The 15,980-nt window shown below is 49.6% G+C and overlaps 1 pseudogene; it reads right to left on the bottom strand.

The window, feature by feature from the left end:
- Positions 1 to 2,290: 2,290 nt before the first annotated feature.
- Positions 2,291 to 15,980, bottom strand: part of LOC127306379 (aspartyl protease family protein At5g10770-like) — a 30,804-nt pseudogene continuing 17,114 nt past the window's right edge.

Below are 15,980 nucleotides of genomic sequence, written 5' to 3' on the forward strand. Positions count from 1 at the left end.
CAGCAGATCACACAAGACTTTTTCAGGATCTACACAATATCAAGCAATATGGTGTAGGGATTCAATAGTTTTGCTAGAGCAAACAACTAAGAACTAGGGTTTATCTTAAACGTGGTCCAAAGCAGCTAGGGGGGCGTCCTGGGCACTTATATAGGCGTCCGGGACGAGTTCTGGTCGAAAAGATACAAAAATAACTGACCCAGAATAGATCTGGTCGAGACAGACTCGGACAAATCCGGTCTGGAATCCGGTTAACCGGGCCAGGGACCGGGTCGGCCGGTCTTGGGTCTGGTCAACCGGGCGGCAACCGGATTGGCCGGTCTGGGGTCCGGTCAACCGGGCGGCAACCGGATAGTTGCGAGGTTTTCCGGTTTTCATCCGGTACGATAAATCTCGTCCGGTTGGCGCTCGGTCGACCGAGTCAGTGACCGGGTTGGTCGGTCTGGCGGCCGGTCGGACCGGGTGCTGGACCGGCCTGGACGTCTTCTTCTCCTCTCGCGCATGCCTCCCGCTTCTCCCTCGCGCGTCCATGAGATATCTTCATGTCCAGCTCCATGTCCAGCTTCACGTCCATCTTGACGTCCGTCTTCATGTCCAGCTGCTCCTCTCCTCCTCGTGCGATGCTCGTCTCCTCTTGATACCTGATGATACATAAGTAATAGGACTTAGGCAGTATAAAGTTCTCATCAATCAAAGTACCGTTTAGAAACAAGTTCACCTGTTGTTTAAGTAGCTTCGCACGAGCCCTTGTAATTGGTCCAATCCGAACTTCATTGGACATGAGCTCCACAGCAGGTTCATCTTCATTTATCAATGACGGAGTTAGTGGTGTAGTAGGGATGTCCTCATCAGCCTCCGTCCCGCGTTGCCGCGGTGGTAGGTGGGAGAGGATGTGGGGGTACGGGTAAAGGACGTGGGTCATGGGTGGTTTTTATGTCACCTGCATGTGGCCAGGTATCTATACCCATTAATTTTCAACTTTACCTACAAAAATACCCTGCCATTATTTTGACCCCACTCTGACGTGGACCAATAAGATTTGGAGTTCCACCGGGAGCAGTTGTCTGTCGTGTCGCTGTAGTTTTCATAAAGAGATGTCCTTAGGGCATGAGCAATGGAGGCAGCTGTTCAACTAGGTTTGGATAAAACTTTTGACATATGCATGCCGTGTGATGGTCCCATTAATATATCTTTCTCTCAAAAGATGATTTAGTTTTCTCTTTCTCTCTCACATTTTCACTCAGTTTTCACTTTATGGCTGAAGAGGCTACCTCCTGATGAAGAGGTTACCTCCTCATCCGAACCTACTTTGGACCACCCGAACCTAACTAAAGTTGTGAGGCAGTATCTCTAGGGCAGTGCATTGGGCATGCCCTTAGTGTCGCTCTGTAGTGGTGTCTCCAGCCTCGAGCGAGTGCCAAAGATTCGCATGGCTCTGGCGGTGGCCATATTCGAAGGAAGGGGAGACGGGGATAGGCCGCGGGAGGACACTAGGGATGGGGCGGAGGTTTTGGGCAACAACCATTCCATTTTGACTAGTTATAGTGGGGAGTAACATACAGTAGTGTCATGTATATGACACTACTCTATGTTACTACCTTCATAATGCATACTAGTAACTTATATGTATTATCATGCATGAGTGTATTAATTAGCTTGTAAATTCATTCTAATCTTGAAAAGTGGTAACATAGCTAGTTTTTTTTCGAAATGGGGGAAATATCGCCCCAGCTTCTGCATTCAAAGGATGCACACGGCTTTTTTTATTAGATTATTCACGAAACCTTACAAGAAACAATACATCAATCTCGAAGCAACCTTACTATACCTACAGTGGGATGAAGAGGGTGACAATACACCAACTCACATCATCCAAAACTAAATACCTTCCCAAACCGCCCAATAGCAAGTGAGAAGCACATCCAGTCAAACAGACACCCAGCGTACGCCAACGCACACGCCACAGAAGTTGCTCCCGCCGTCTTCCTCGACTCCATCTTCAAGAGAGATCATCGCATTAACCTTGCAAGACCTGCCGTCGGTGCCACCATGACGTCAGACGGCTCCACCATCCTGCACCTATACATCATCCCGCATGTGTCGTTGATACCCTGCAGCACCATGCCACTGAGACTCAGCGCCAACAATGTGGTAGATGAACACCACTCCACCGAAAACCGCCAACACAAGAGGAGACCGAGTGAAACTTATTTGTTTTTATTATTAGATAAATAGATACCGATAGGTGTAGGTACATGATCTAAATTCCCTGTCAATACAGAAAGAACAATTTTGTATCCAAACAAACCCTTTCGTTTCCCTTGCCTTTGCGATCACAATTTTACAAACAAGTAGAGGACGCAGTTGGCAGCAACGATCAGCATGCGCCTGAACGGAAGCCGAAGATGCTCTGGCCGACGTCGTACAACACCTCAAACGCGCGTCCGCTGCTGCACGTTGCCGATGATGCTGATATCGCTCGTGGCAGCGAACGCGAGGCAGCCGTTTTGAATGATCCCGTCGAAACCGAGGTTGACAATGGCGCCGCCGTCGAACAAGTGCGACACCAGGTATGGTGATGTTGTTTTGCCCTGTGAAGTCGAAGCACGTGTCGAAGGGATCGACGGGCGGAGCCTGCGGGTATTGGGCCATGCCGTCCTTGAAAGCCGACGAGAGCGCCGAGTAAGTACGCCGTCGGTGGAAGCCGCGTGATGATCGTGCCCGAGTCCATGACCGACCCTGCGGCGAAGACAGAGGGCGATATGCCAAGCAGGTTGCCGCCGACTCTGATGTCCTGGAGAAGCAATGCGTAGAACGTCGGCACCTTTTCGCTTCTGAGCATCGGTGTCGTCACGAAGCCCGACGTGTCGCTGGGCGCGCCGAGCGTGAGGAAGCCGGAAGTGCTGGAGGTCTTGGGGAGGCAGTACGAGAAGGCATTGCCGTAGGTCGCCGCCGTCTGGGACACGAGCGATTGCACGTCGCCGCCGAGCCCCATGAGCCCGTCGGTATTTTGTTGGGATACTAGCCCTTCCTCGTCATGGCTGCAACCGAACTGGAAGTCGTTGACGGTTTCTGATGGGGTTAGTGCCAGCGTGTCGGAGCCGTAGGTGCCGGTGGTGGTCGAGCGATCGCCGTACCTGACGATGTACTGGCACTGTGAGCTCGAGCAGCCATTGCCTTTCCTGCGGAGCTGCGTGCAGGGTGCGGAGCTGCAGGAGAACGGGACGTAGGTGCTCGACTGGACTGGATCGAAGAGTGAGACTGCTGACGCGTGGCACGATGGCGCGGTGCACGGCTTGCACTGCACCCACGACACGTCGCTGCCGGTGTCGATCATCATGTTCTGGGTCACGGCCGGGGACCCGATGCCGCGGTGATCACGTACTGCATCGTGCCCAGGGAGGATCCCAGAATGGTTGGGACGGTTACCTCCGATTGCTTCAGCTCGTCAGTACCAGAGAATTTCCGTTGAACGTATTCAGCTCGAAATTGGTCACGCCGTAGCAGCTCCGCCATGGTTGGCTCGTTTGCGGATGGCGCCGGCGAGCACGGGCCGTACCGGTGGTTTAACGGCACCGTGGATCCAGTGGACGAAGATCGAGTTACTGCAAACGACAAAGATCGCAACTGGAATGAACAGCAATTGCATGTGGGATTACATGTACAGTATAACTTCACTATACACGTTCCTACCTTGTGGCTCTGCGCAGACAGCTTCAGCCTTATGTGAACCGATGGCAAGAACCTTAGAGATGCTATGTGCATCCCCTGCACCAAGAGAATGGTAGCCGCACAGCAGAAGCAGCAGCTTCTTAGCAGATGCATTATTGGCTGTTCGATCCTTGCTACCGTGGTTGTACCATATGCTGGGCGAGGAAGATGTGTCTAACTGCGAGGCGCTCTCCGGGCGACGCGACCAAGTCCTGCGCCGGCGCGGTAGGGTCCCGCGGCGGTGCGGAGGGGGCGAGGAAGGAGCGGAGGGACCGCTCTGCCCGCCGGCACGGGACTCGCCGGCGCCTCCGCGCGCAGCTCGTCGGGGGGTGTGCGGACGAGAACCCCTTCGCGGTCCTTTGCTCTGAGGCGTCGAGCTCGGAGGAGGGTTTGGATGAGGGCGCCCGCGACGTGCTCACGGCGGGGGCCGAGGCATGGTCGGACGGGCGGTCGGGCGGCGATCCGGAGTTGCCCGGGGGCGGTGGGCCGCCGCCTGCGCCGGTGCTCGCGCCTGGGATGGCGCCAGATCTGAACTCGCCGGAGGACTTCCCGCCCCTGCCAGTTCGGGAGAAGGGCGCGGCGACCACGTCGGGACGGCATGTGATTGCAGGCAGGGACGCCGAGGCTCTTGTTTCGTGTAGGATTGGGGAAATCTGCATCTCCTGGCGGCCGGAGCCAGGCGGGACGGCGGAGACGGCGCCGGCGGCGGCGGGGCAGATTCGGGGGCTAGGGTTTCCCCAGAGTCCCTCTGCAGGCTCGCTGCTGTTGGGCCGGGGCCCAGCTTCTCCTGGGCCTGGTGGGTCGGCCTCGAGGATCCAGCAAGGGGCGGGGGCAGCTTCTCAGCCCACCTTTTCTCCAGATGGCGCCGATGGGCGACACGTGGTCCAGGGGCAAAGTTGTGCGGTCTCGATTCAAGGGGGCCGTTCGGGAGTGGGCTCGGACAGTTTTGCCCCTAGCTCCCAAGTACTTAAGTGGCGCTGGCGCCCGGTCGGAACCCTAGATCGCTCATTAGGGTTTCCAGCCGCCACGCGTGATCTTCAGAAGAGAGGCCTCTCTGCTCCACTCCCTCATTTTCCCCCACCCTCGAGACCGCACGCGCGCCGCCGCCGCATGGATCGGGATCGCAGGGGGAAGCGGCGGTTCGACGAGCTCGGTGAAGGGGACGAAGGCTGGCGGCAGGAGCAAGATCTGCGGCAGAAGCTGAACAGGGAGCAGGAGGAGCAACGGAGGCAGCAGCGGGAGCGCGATAGAGAGTTCCAGAGGAGGGATGAGGATCCTCGCGCAAGGGAGTGGCGCGGCAGGGAACAGCGCCGCCCACAGGCTCCGTTTCAGCGAGGGCGCGATACGGGCCGGGGGGAGGAGCGGCCGGTGCGTGCGGCGCGCCACGGCTCCGCGACGAGGGCGTCCGAGTCTGGCAGCGGGGAGGCTAAACACATCACGTGTTACAACTGTGGGAAGCAAGGCCACGTCCAAGCAGAGTGCAAGGATGAGCCTTTTTGCGTCAAGTGCAACAAGTCCGGCCACCTCTCGGCGATGTGTGCCGCCATGAGCAGGGCAACAGAGCCGTTCTGGGCGGGCTTCGGGAGGTCTGGGCTGGGCTTCGTGTGTCTGGAGGTCCCAGAGGAGGAGCTGCTCCCCCCGGCCCCAAATGCGGTAAGGGTGTCGCTGAGCCAGGGAATCCTCTCGGCGGAACAGCTGGAAGATGAGCTGAAGGATCTGGTGGACGAGGAGTGGCGCTGGAATGTGCAGGAGCTGTGCAACGGGGAGTTTGCCACTTTCTTCCCCTCTAAGGAAAGTCTTCGCATGGCTATTCGTGGTGGAGGCCTCAATCTCCCGAACTGCAACATCCACGCGGATGTGCGGGCAGCGGATGGGGACCCTGCGGCGGCGGAGAGGCTTGAGGAAATCTGGGTGAAGCTGTTCGACGTTCCGCTTCCTTACAGGCAACCGGTGCGCTTGCTGCTGGCGGCAAGGGAGCTGGGACGCCCCATCGGTGTGGATGATCAGTCCCTGGAGCTCGCTGACGCTCCGGTTCGCCTGCTTGTGGGTTGTAGGAGCCCCGTTCAGCTCCCCTCCCATATCGTGATGTTTGTCAACTCACAAGGCTTCAAGGTTAGAGTTCAGGTGGAAGGGGCTGCTGGTGCGGGACCATCCGCCCCGCCGCCACCGCCAAATCCGACGCTCGATGACAAAGAGGAGGAGGGGGAAGAATCTGAGGGAGAAGGCTGGGATGGCAGGCGAGGCAAGCACATCAGAAAGGATAAAGAATCCTCGGCGCCGCGTCCAGGGACCAACGGGGCGCCCAAACACAAATCAGTTGCCGTGGGTCTAGCCGCGGATCCTCAAGGCAAGTCGGCCCCGACGATTCCTGCCTCGGCTCTCAGCCAATATGGGTCAAATCTGATGGGCAAAGGGGACATCTTCCCCATCCTAAAGAGCATGCTTACTCCGGGGGAGGGATCGGCTTCGTCGCAAGTGGTGGCAGAGGACACGGAGGGTGACCAGCCGCCCCTATCCCCTTCGTTGCTGACGGACTCTGCCACCCCAGATGGCCTCGTCACGCCGGACAGGGATGGCCGTACCGAAGGAAAAGTGTGGCACCTTTCTCAGGAGGAACGGGCGGAAGTGGGGCTGAGTCCCTCGTGGGATTCGGACCCGAACCTGATGCGGGAGAAGGAGCGGCGCAGCAAGAGTAACATGGACCGTCCATCTTTGGTCCGTGGTAAAGAAGGAAAGGAGGTGGCGATTCAACTTGTCTTCGAGGAAGGGGAGTAGCTGGGGAACGCGGAGGCGAAGGGGTCCAAACCCATGACCGGGGCTGTCATTGGCGAGCTGGCGGCGCAGGTGGCAAGGGCGCCACGCACCAAGTCCAAGTCCGGTGGCCCATCGCGGTTCAGCAGGAGGGGGGCGACCGCCTCGGCTGAGCCGGTGCTGCAGAGGGCGATTGCGCGTGCCCAGAAGAATGTCCCAGGTACCTCCCACTCCCCTAACCCCAAGTCTCTCTCTCGTTTTGCTGTCCTCCCAAACGTTTCCGATGAACATCTGTTGACAGTAGCCAAAGATAGCTGCATTGTTTTCCCGTCGGCCGCTGGCAACCCGGCCCCTCTGCTATCTATCATCAGAGCTAAGGAGCTCGCTCAAGCGGAGCTTGCGTTAGCCCGGGACAGGCTAGCTGCGGAGCAAGCTGCGGCGCGTGAGGCGGAAGGAAAGGAGGATACCCAAGAGCTTGCGGAGGCTGATGTCTACGCCCCCCTCCTTTTCCTGTAGACAGCGTTGGGCCTCCAAGAGCAGAGGTTTGTAGAACAGGAGCAAGTTTTCCCTTAAGTGGATCACCCAAGGTTTATCGATCTCAGGGAGGAAGAGGTCAAAGATATCCCTCTCATGCAACCCTGCAACCACAAAGCAAGAAGTCTCTTGTGTCCCCAACACACCTAATAGGTGCACTAGTTCGGTGAAGAGATAGTGAAATACAGGTGGTATAAATAAGTAGTAGCAACGGCACCAGAAAAGTGCTTTGCCTAGGACAGTAAACAAGCAGTAGTAACGCAGCAGTAGTAACGCAGTGAAACAGTAAACAAGCAGCGATAGCAGTATTTAGGAACAAGGCCTAGGGATCATACTTTCACTAGTGGACACTCTCAACATTGATCACATAACAGAATAGATAAATGCATACTCTACACTCTTGTTGGATGATGAACACCATTGCGTAGGATTACACGAACCCTCAATGCCGGAGTTAACAAGCTCCACAATTCAATGTTCATATTTAAATAACCTTAGAGTGCATGAAAGATCAACACGACTAAACCAAGTACTAACATAGCATGCACACTGTCACCTTCACACTATGTAGGAGGAATAGATCACATCAATATCATCATAGCAATAGTTAACTTCATAATCTACAAGAGATCATAATCATAGCATACGCCAAGTACTAACACGGATGCACACACTGTCACCATTACACCGTGCAGGAGGAATAAAACTACTTTAATAACATCACTAGAGTAGCACATAGATGAATAGTGATACAAAACTCATATGAATCTCAATCATGTAAAGCAGCTCATGAGATTATTGTATTGAGGTACATGGGAGAGAGATGAACCACATAGCTACAGCGGAGCCCTCAGCCTCGGGGGTGGATTACTCCCTCCTCATCATGGAGGCAGCGATGGCGGTGAAGATGGCGGTGAAGACGGCGGTGGAGATGGCTCCGGGGGCAATTCCCCGTCCGGCAGGGTGCCGGAACAGAGAGTTATGTCCCCCGAATTGGAGTTTCGCGACGGTGGCGGCGCCCCTGGAGTCTTTCTGGAGTTTCGTCAATTGGTACTGCGTTTTTAGGTCGAAAGGGGTTTTATAGGCGAAGAGGCGGCGCAGGAGGGCTGACAGGGTGGCCACACTATAAGGGGGCGCGGGCCCCCCCTTGGCCGCGCCGGCCTATGGTTTGGTGGGCCTGTGCCCCCTCTCTGGCGGTTCTCGGGTGTTCTGGATGCTTCCGGGCAAAATAGGAACCTGGGCGTTGATTTCGTCCGATTCCGAGAATATTTCTTTACTAGGATTTCTGAAACCAAAAACAGCAGAAAACAGCAACTGACCCTTCGGCATCTTGTCAATATGTTAGTTCCGGAAAACGCATAAATATGACATAAAGTGTGCATAAAACATGTAGATATCATCAATAATGTGGCATGGAACATAAGAAATTATCGATACGTCAGAGACGTATCAGCATCCCCAAGCTTAGTTCCTGCTCGTCCCGAGCAGGTAAATGATAAACAAAGATAATTTCTGGAGTGACATGCCATCATAACCTTGATCATACTATTTGTAAAGCATATGTAGTGAATGCAGCGATCAAAACAATGTATATGACATGAGTAAACAAGTGAATCATATAGCAAAGACTTTTCATGAATAGTACTTCAAGACAAGCATCAATAAGTCTTGCATAAGAGTTAACTCATAAAGCAATAAATCAAAGTAAAGGTATTGAAGCAACACAAAGGAAGATTAAGTTTCAGCGGTTGCTTTCAACTTATAACATGTATATCTCATGGATATTGTCAACATAGAGTAATATAATAAGTGCAATATGCAAATATGTAGGAATCAATGCAAAGTTCACACAAGTGTTTGCTTCTTGAGATGGAGAGAAATAGGTGAACTGACTCAACAATAAAAGTAAAAGAATGGTCCTTCAAAGAGGAAAGCATCGATTGCTATATTTGTGCTAGAGCTTTGGTTTTGAAAACATGAAACAATTTTGTCAACGGTAGTAATAAAGCATATGTATCATGTAAATTATATCTTACAAGTTGCAAGCCTCATGCATAGTATACTAGTAGTGCCCGCACCTTGTCCTAATTAGCTTGGATTAACACGGATTATCATTGCATAACATATGTTTCAACCAAGTGTCACAAAGGGGTACCTCTATGCCGCCTGTACAAGGGTCTAAGGAGAAAGTTCGCATTGGATTTCTCGCTTTTGATCATTCTTCAACTTAGACACCCATACCGGGACAACATAGACAACAGATAATGGACTCCTCTTTTAATGCTTAAGCATTCAACAGTTAATATTCTCATAAGAGATTGAGGTTTTATGTCCAAACTGAAACTTCCACCATGATTCATGGCTTTAGTTAGCGGCCCAATGTTCTTCTCTAACAGTATGCATACTCAAACCATTTGATTGTGAAAACCGCCCTTACTTCAGACAAGACGGACATGCATAGCAACTCACATGATATTCAACAAAGAGTTGATGGCGTCCCCAGGAGCATGGTTATCGCACAACAAGCAACTTAATAAGAGATAAAGTGCATAAGTACATATTCAATACCACAATAGTTTTTAAGGCTATTTTGTCCCATGAGCTATATATTGCAAAGGCGAATGATGGAAATTTAAAGGTAGCACTCAAGCAATTTACTTTGGAATGGCGGAGAAATACCATGTAGTAGGTAGGTATGGTGGACACAAATGGCATAGTGGTTGGCTCAAGGATTTTGGATGCATGAGAAGTATTCCCTCTCGATACAAGGTTTAGGCTAGCAAGGTTATTTGAAACAAACACAAGGATGAACCGGTGCAGCAAAACTCACATAAAAGACATATTGTAAACATTATAAGACTCTACACCGTCTTCCTTGTTGTTCAAACTCAATACTAGAAATTATCTAGACCTTAGAGAGACCAAATATGCAAACCAAATTTTAGCATGCTCTATGTATTTCTTCATTAATGGGTGCAAAGTATATGATGCAAGAGCTTAAACATGAGCACAACAATTGCCAAGTATCACATTATCCAAGACATTTTAGCAATTACTACATGTATCATTTTCCAATTCCAACCATATAACAATTTAACGAAGAAGAAACTTCGCCATGAATACTATGAGTAAAGCCTAAGGACATACTTGTCCATATGCAACAGCGGAGCGTGTCTCTCTCCCACACAAAGAATGCTAGGATCCATTTTATTCAAACAAAACAAAAACAAAAACAAACCGACGCTCCAAGCAAAGTACATAAGATGTGATGGAATAAAAATATAGTTTCAGGGGAGGAACCTGATAATGTTGTCGATGAAGAAAGGGATGCCTTGGGCATCCCCAAGCTTAGACGCTTGAGTCTTCTTAATATATGCAGGGGTGAACCACCGGGGCATCCCCAAGCTTAGAGCTTTCACTCTTCTTGATCATAGTATATCATCCTCCTCTCTTGACCCTTGAAAACTTCCTCCACACCAAACTCGAAACAAACTCATTAGAGGATTAGTGCATAATCAAAAACTCACATGTTCAGAGGTGACACAATCATTCTTAACACTTCTGGACATTGCTCAAAGCTACTGGAAGTCAATGGAACAAAGAAATCCATCCCACATAGCAAAAGAAACAATGCGAAATAAAAGGCAGAATCTGTCAAAACAGAATAGTCCGTAAAGACGAATTTTATTGAGGCACCAGACTTGCTCAAATGAAAATGCTCAAATTGAATGAAAGTTGCGTACATATCTGAGGATCACTCACGTAAATTGGCATAATTTTCTGAGTTACCTACAGAGAATTTTGCCCAGATTCGTGACAGCAAAGAAATCTGTTTCTGTGCAGTAATCCAAATCTAGTATGAACCTTACTATCAACGACTTTACTTGGCACAACAATGCACAAAACTAAGATAAGGAGAGGTTGCTACAGTAGTAAACAACTTCCAAGACTCAAAATAAAAACAAAGTGCTGTAGCAAAATAACACATGGGTTATCTCCCAAGAAGTTCTTTCTTTATAGCCATTAAGATGGGCTCAGCAGTTTTAATGATGCACTCGCAAGAAATAGTATTTGAAGCAAAAGAGAGCATCAAGAGGCAAATTCAAAACACATTTAAGTCTAACATGCTTCCTATGCATAGGAATCTTGTAAATAAACAAGTTCATGAAGAGCAAAGTAACAAGCATAGGAAGATAAAACAAGTGTAGCTTCAAAAATTTCAGCACATAGAGAGGTGTTTTAGTAACATGAAAATTTCTACAACCATATTTTCCTCTCTCATAATAACTTTCAGTAGCATCATGAGCAAACTCAACAATATAACTATCACATAAAGCATTCTTATCATGAGTCTCATGCATAAAATTATTACTCTCCACATAAGCATAATCAATTTTATTAGTTGTTATGGGAGCAAATTCAACAAAGTAGCTATCATTATTATTCTCATCATCAAATATAGGAGGCATATTGTAATCATAATCAAATTTATCCTCCATAGCAGGTGGTACCATAAGACTGCTATCATTATAATCATCATAAATAGGAGGCAAAGTATCATCAAAGTAAATTTTCTCCTCAATGCTTGGGGGACTAAAAAGATCATGCTCATCAAAACCAGCTTCCCCAAGCTTAGAATTTTCCATAGCATTAGCAACAATAGTGTTCAAAGCATTCATATTAATAACATTCCCATTAGCATGCATATAAAGTTCCATCAGTTTTTTAATTCTCTCTTCAAACACATCATGTCCTAATTCAAGATAAAGTTCATAAAGATCTCTCATATTTTTGTTGTTTTCCATTATGCCTAACTAGTGTAAAAAAGAAACAAAAAGTTGCAATTGCAGGATCTAAAGGAAATAGCTTTGAGCACAAACACAATGGCGCCAGAAAAGTACTGTTACCTGGAACCGGAGTATGAGTGCCTTTTACCTTTCCTCCCCGGCAACGGCGCCAGAAAATAGCTTGATATCTACGCCCCCCTCCTTTTCCTGTAGACAGCGTTGGGCCTCCAAGAGCAGAGGTTTGTAGAACAGCAGCAAGTTTTCCCTTAAGTGGATCACCCAAGGTTTATCGATCTCAGGGAGGAAGAGGTCAAAGATATCCCTCTCATGCAACCCTGCAACCACAAAGCAAGAAGTCTCTTGTGTCCCCAACACACCTAATAGGTGCACTAGTTCGGCGAAGAGATAGTGAAATACAGGTGGTATAAATAAGTAGTAGCAACGGCACCAGAAAAGTGCTTTGCCCAGGACGGTAAACAAGCAGTAGTAACGCAGTGAAACAGTAAACAAGCAGCGATAGCAGTATTTAGGAACAAGGCCTAGGGATCATACTTTCACTAGTGGACACTCTTAACATTGATCACATAACAGAATAGATAAATGCATACTCTACACTCTTGTTGGATGATGAACACCATTGCGTAGGATTACACGAACCCTCAATGCCGGAGTTAACAAGCTCCACAATTCAATGTTCATATTTAAATAACCTTAGAGTGCATGAAAGATCAACACGACTAAACCAAGTACTAACATAGCATGCACACTGTCACCTTCACACTATGTAGGAGGAATAGATCACATCAATACCATCATAGCAATAGTTAACTTCATAATCTACAAGAGATCATAATCATAGCATACGCCAAGTACTAACACGGATGCACACACTGTCACCATTACACCGTGCAGGAGGAATAAAACTACTTTAATAACATCACTAGAGTAGCACATAGATGAATAGTGATACAAAACTCATATGAATTTCAATCATGTAAAGCAGCTCATGAGATTATTGTATTGAGGTACATGGGAGAGAGATGAACCACATAGCTACAGCGGAGCCCTCAGCCTCGGGGGTGGATTACTCCCTCCTCATCATGGAGGCAGCGATGGCGGTGAAGATGGCGGTGAAGACGGCGGTGGAGATGGCTCCGGGGGCAATTCCCCGTCCGGTAGGGTGCCGGAACGGAGAGTTCTGTCCCCCGAATTGGAGTTTCGCGACGGTGGCGGCGCCCCTGGAGTCTTTCTGGAGTTTCGTCAATTGGTACTGCGTTTTTAGGTCGAAAGGGGTTTTATAGGCGAAGAGGCGGCGCAGGAGGGCTGACAGGGTGGCCACACTATAAGGGGGCGCGGGCCCCCCCTTGGCCGCGCCGGCCTATGGTTTGGTGGGCCTGTGCCCCCTCTCTGGCGGTTCTCGGGTGTTCTGGATGCTTCCGGGCAAAATAGGAACCTGGGCGTTGATTTCGTCCGATTCCGAGAATATTTCTTTACTAGGATTTCTGAAACCAAAAACAGCAGAAAACAGCAACTGGCCCTTCGGAATCTTGTCAATATGTTAGTTCCGGAAAACGCATAAATATGACATAAAGTGTGCATAAAACATGTAGATATCATCAATAATGTGGCATGGAACATAAGAAATTATCGATACGTCGGAGACGTATCAGAGGCAACAGGGGTTGCCTCCCAAGAGTCCACGTTACCATCTGAGAGCTCTGGGGGAAGGAAGAAGAAGGAGGTACTCGCAGTGAGAAAGAAGAGGGTATACAAGAAGACCGCAGCGATCGGAACGAGAGTCTTTACCCGCCAAGCACGGGGTCGCAAGAATGGTGCCCAATGAGAGCCCTCTTCTGGAACATTAGGGGTTTTGGGCGTAGGGGGCGCCGAACCCTTCTAAAAGATTACCTCCGGATACACAAGATTGACGTGGTCTGCCTACAAGAAACTATCAAGCAGGACTTCACGGACCAGGAACTGAGAAGCTTGGAGGTGGGGGATAAGTTCTTCTGGTGTTGGTTGCCGGCGAACGGGCACTCAGGTGGGATGCTGCTGGGGCTCAGGGACAGCATCTTTGATGTGGGGAGAATCTCCCTTGGCCAGTTCTTCATCAGCGCGTCTATCATGTGCAGAGCTGATAATTTTAAGTTTGAGATTGTTGGGGTTTACGGGCCAGCTGATCATACACATTCGCAAGAGTTCTTACAGGAAATCTCCGCCAGGGTGGCGGTCTCGGAGCTCCCAATCCTCATGGGTGGGGATTTTAACTTGCTGCGGGACGCAGCAGACAAAAACAACGACAGAGTTAATTGGGCAAGAATGGATGCCTTCAACGACAACATCGCCAACTGGGGTCTGCGGGAGATCCCTCGTACTGGGGCTCGGTACACTTGGACTAACAAACGTCTTAATCCGGTCAGGTGTGTGTTGGACAGGGTGTTCATCGCACCCGAACTTGACACGCACTTCCCGCTGTGCTCCCTGGTGGCCGAAACCAGTCTGGGCTCTGATCATACCCCGCTGATCTTGGATACGGGCCAAGACATACAATGCTTTAGCAATAGATTTTTCTTTGAATCTGGATGGATGGAGTTACCAAACTTTTCGGATATGTTTGCGGCTATCTGGGGAGAGCTAGCTGCCATGGCTCGAGGAAGGGATGTCCTTGACTAGTGGAGCTTCATGAGTGGAGGCGTGAGGAGAAAGCTCAAGGGCTGGAATGCAAATCGGAAGGTAGAGGCAAACGCGGCCAAATTGGCGCTCTTGCAGCAGATCAAAGGCCTTGACGAGAAAGCAGATTCAGTGGGGCTGGATGGTGAGGAATGGGCATTCCGTTATCACCTCGAAGAACAAATCCTCGCCATTTTTAGAGACGAAGAAGAATACTGGAGACAAAGGGGGAGAATCAGGTGGATGCTGCAGGGAGATGCCAACACGGCGTACTTCCATGCGGTTGCCAACGGCAGGCGCCGGAAGTGCTGTATTCTGAGATTGCTCACGGACAACGGCCCGATTACTGATAAAAGGCAAATTCAGGAACATGTTTACGACTTCTATCGCCGTCTCTTGGGATCAAACGACACAAGGGTGTGTTCTTTGGATCCAGGGGCTTGGGGGGAGGAAGCCAGAGTATCCCTGGAGGAGAATGAAGATATCTTGCGTACTCTCTCCCAAGAGGAACTGGACAAGCTTGTGATGGAGATGAAATCTGACACGGTGTTGACACCAATTTTGTCTCGATTATATATAGACATAATTAAATAAAAAAAGAGTTTCCTTACAAATAAAATAAAACATATTTGTCTTTTGGACATTGCGTCAACTACGATGGTCTAATATTGACTAAAATAAGCAAAGTCGCGGTGACAATAAATAGTCGACTGCGAGATCAAAATTATATTTGCATCACCGCGGCAACCCTATGAAATACGAGCACATCATATTAAATATATCATAGAAAGATTTCACCAAAGAGAAATTCACAACATGTGTAGAGGTTGAGCTATGCTAGCAACGTGAATTAACACTTTACAATCTAGCTAGTTTACATGCTACTGCGCCACAACCAAACCAACTACGTGCAACTCTGGGTTGCATGGATTTTGCGGCACCGTACCTTAATTAACATATAATAATACCCAGCCCATGTCCACAAGCAAGACAATGCGTTGAGCTTATCCGGCTAACTAGCTGGGTTATTAAATTACCAAAGCCCACTAGAGAATACATAGCAAAAGGCTGACTGTACAAAGATCTACTCGGCCACGATACCCGCTCGGCCAAGTTTCCTGGACCTGCACGATCGAGAGAACGTGGGCACGTTCCCACGATTTTCTTACGGCGTCACTCAGCCAATCGTCTATATAAAGACCACCCCAGTCCATCGCTGAGGCTAATCACCATTCGCGAATCATCCGTCAAGAATCACCAAATCAGTCCATCGCTGCTACCCAAAAAATTACTCGCCCACGCTCGCGCCGCTGCTAGGCTATACTCGCACATACTCGCTGCCGGCCGCTCGTTGTACGTATTGCCGGCCGATCGTCGCTGACGCTGCTGAAGGAACACGCCGGCGCTCCAACATCTCCACGCAAAGGTAATTAAAAAGAAGGTTCATACTCTCCTCTGCTCCCATGGTGCTCCCATGGTGATTGTTGCTCCATACAACACATATATTTTCTAGGTTCAAATCCCTAC

This window comes from Lolium perenne, chromosome 6, assembly GCF_019359855.2.
Source record: "Lolium perenne isolate Kyuss_39 chromosome 6, Kyuss_2.0, whole genome shotgun sequence".
In the NCBI taxonomy this organism is placed as follows: Eukaryota; Viridiplantae; Streptophyta; class Magnoliopsida; order Poales; family Poaceae; genus Lolium; species Lolium perenne.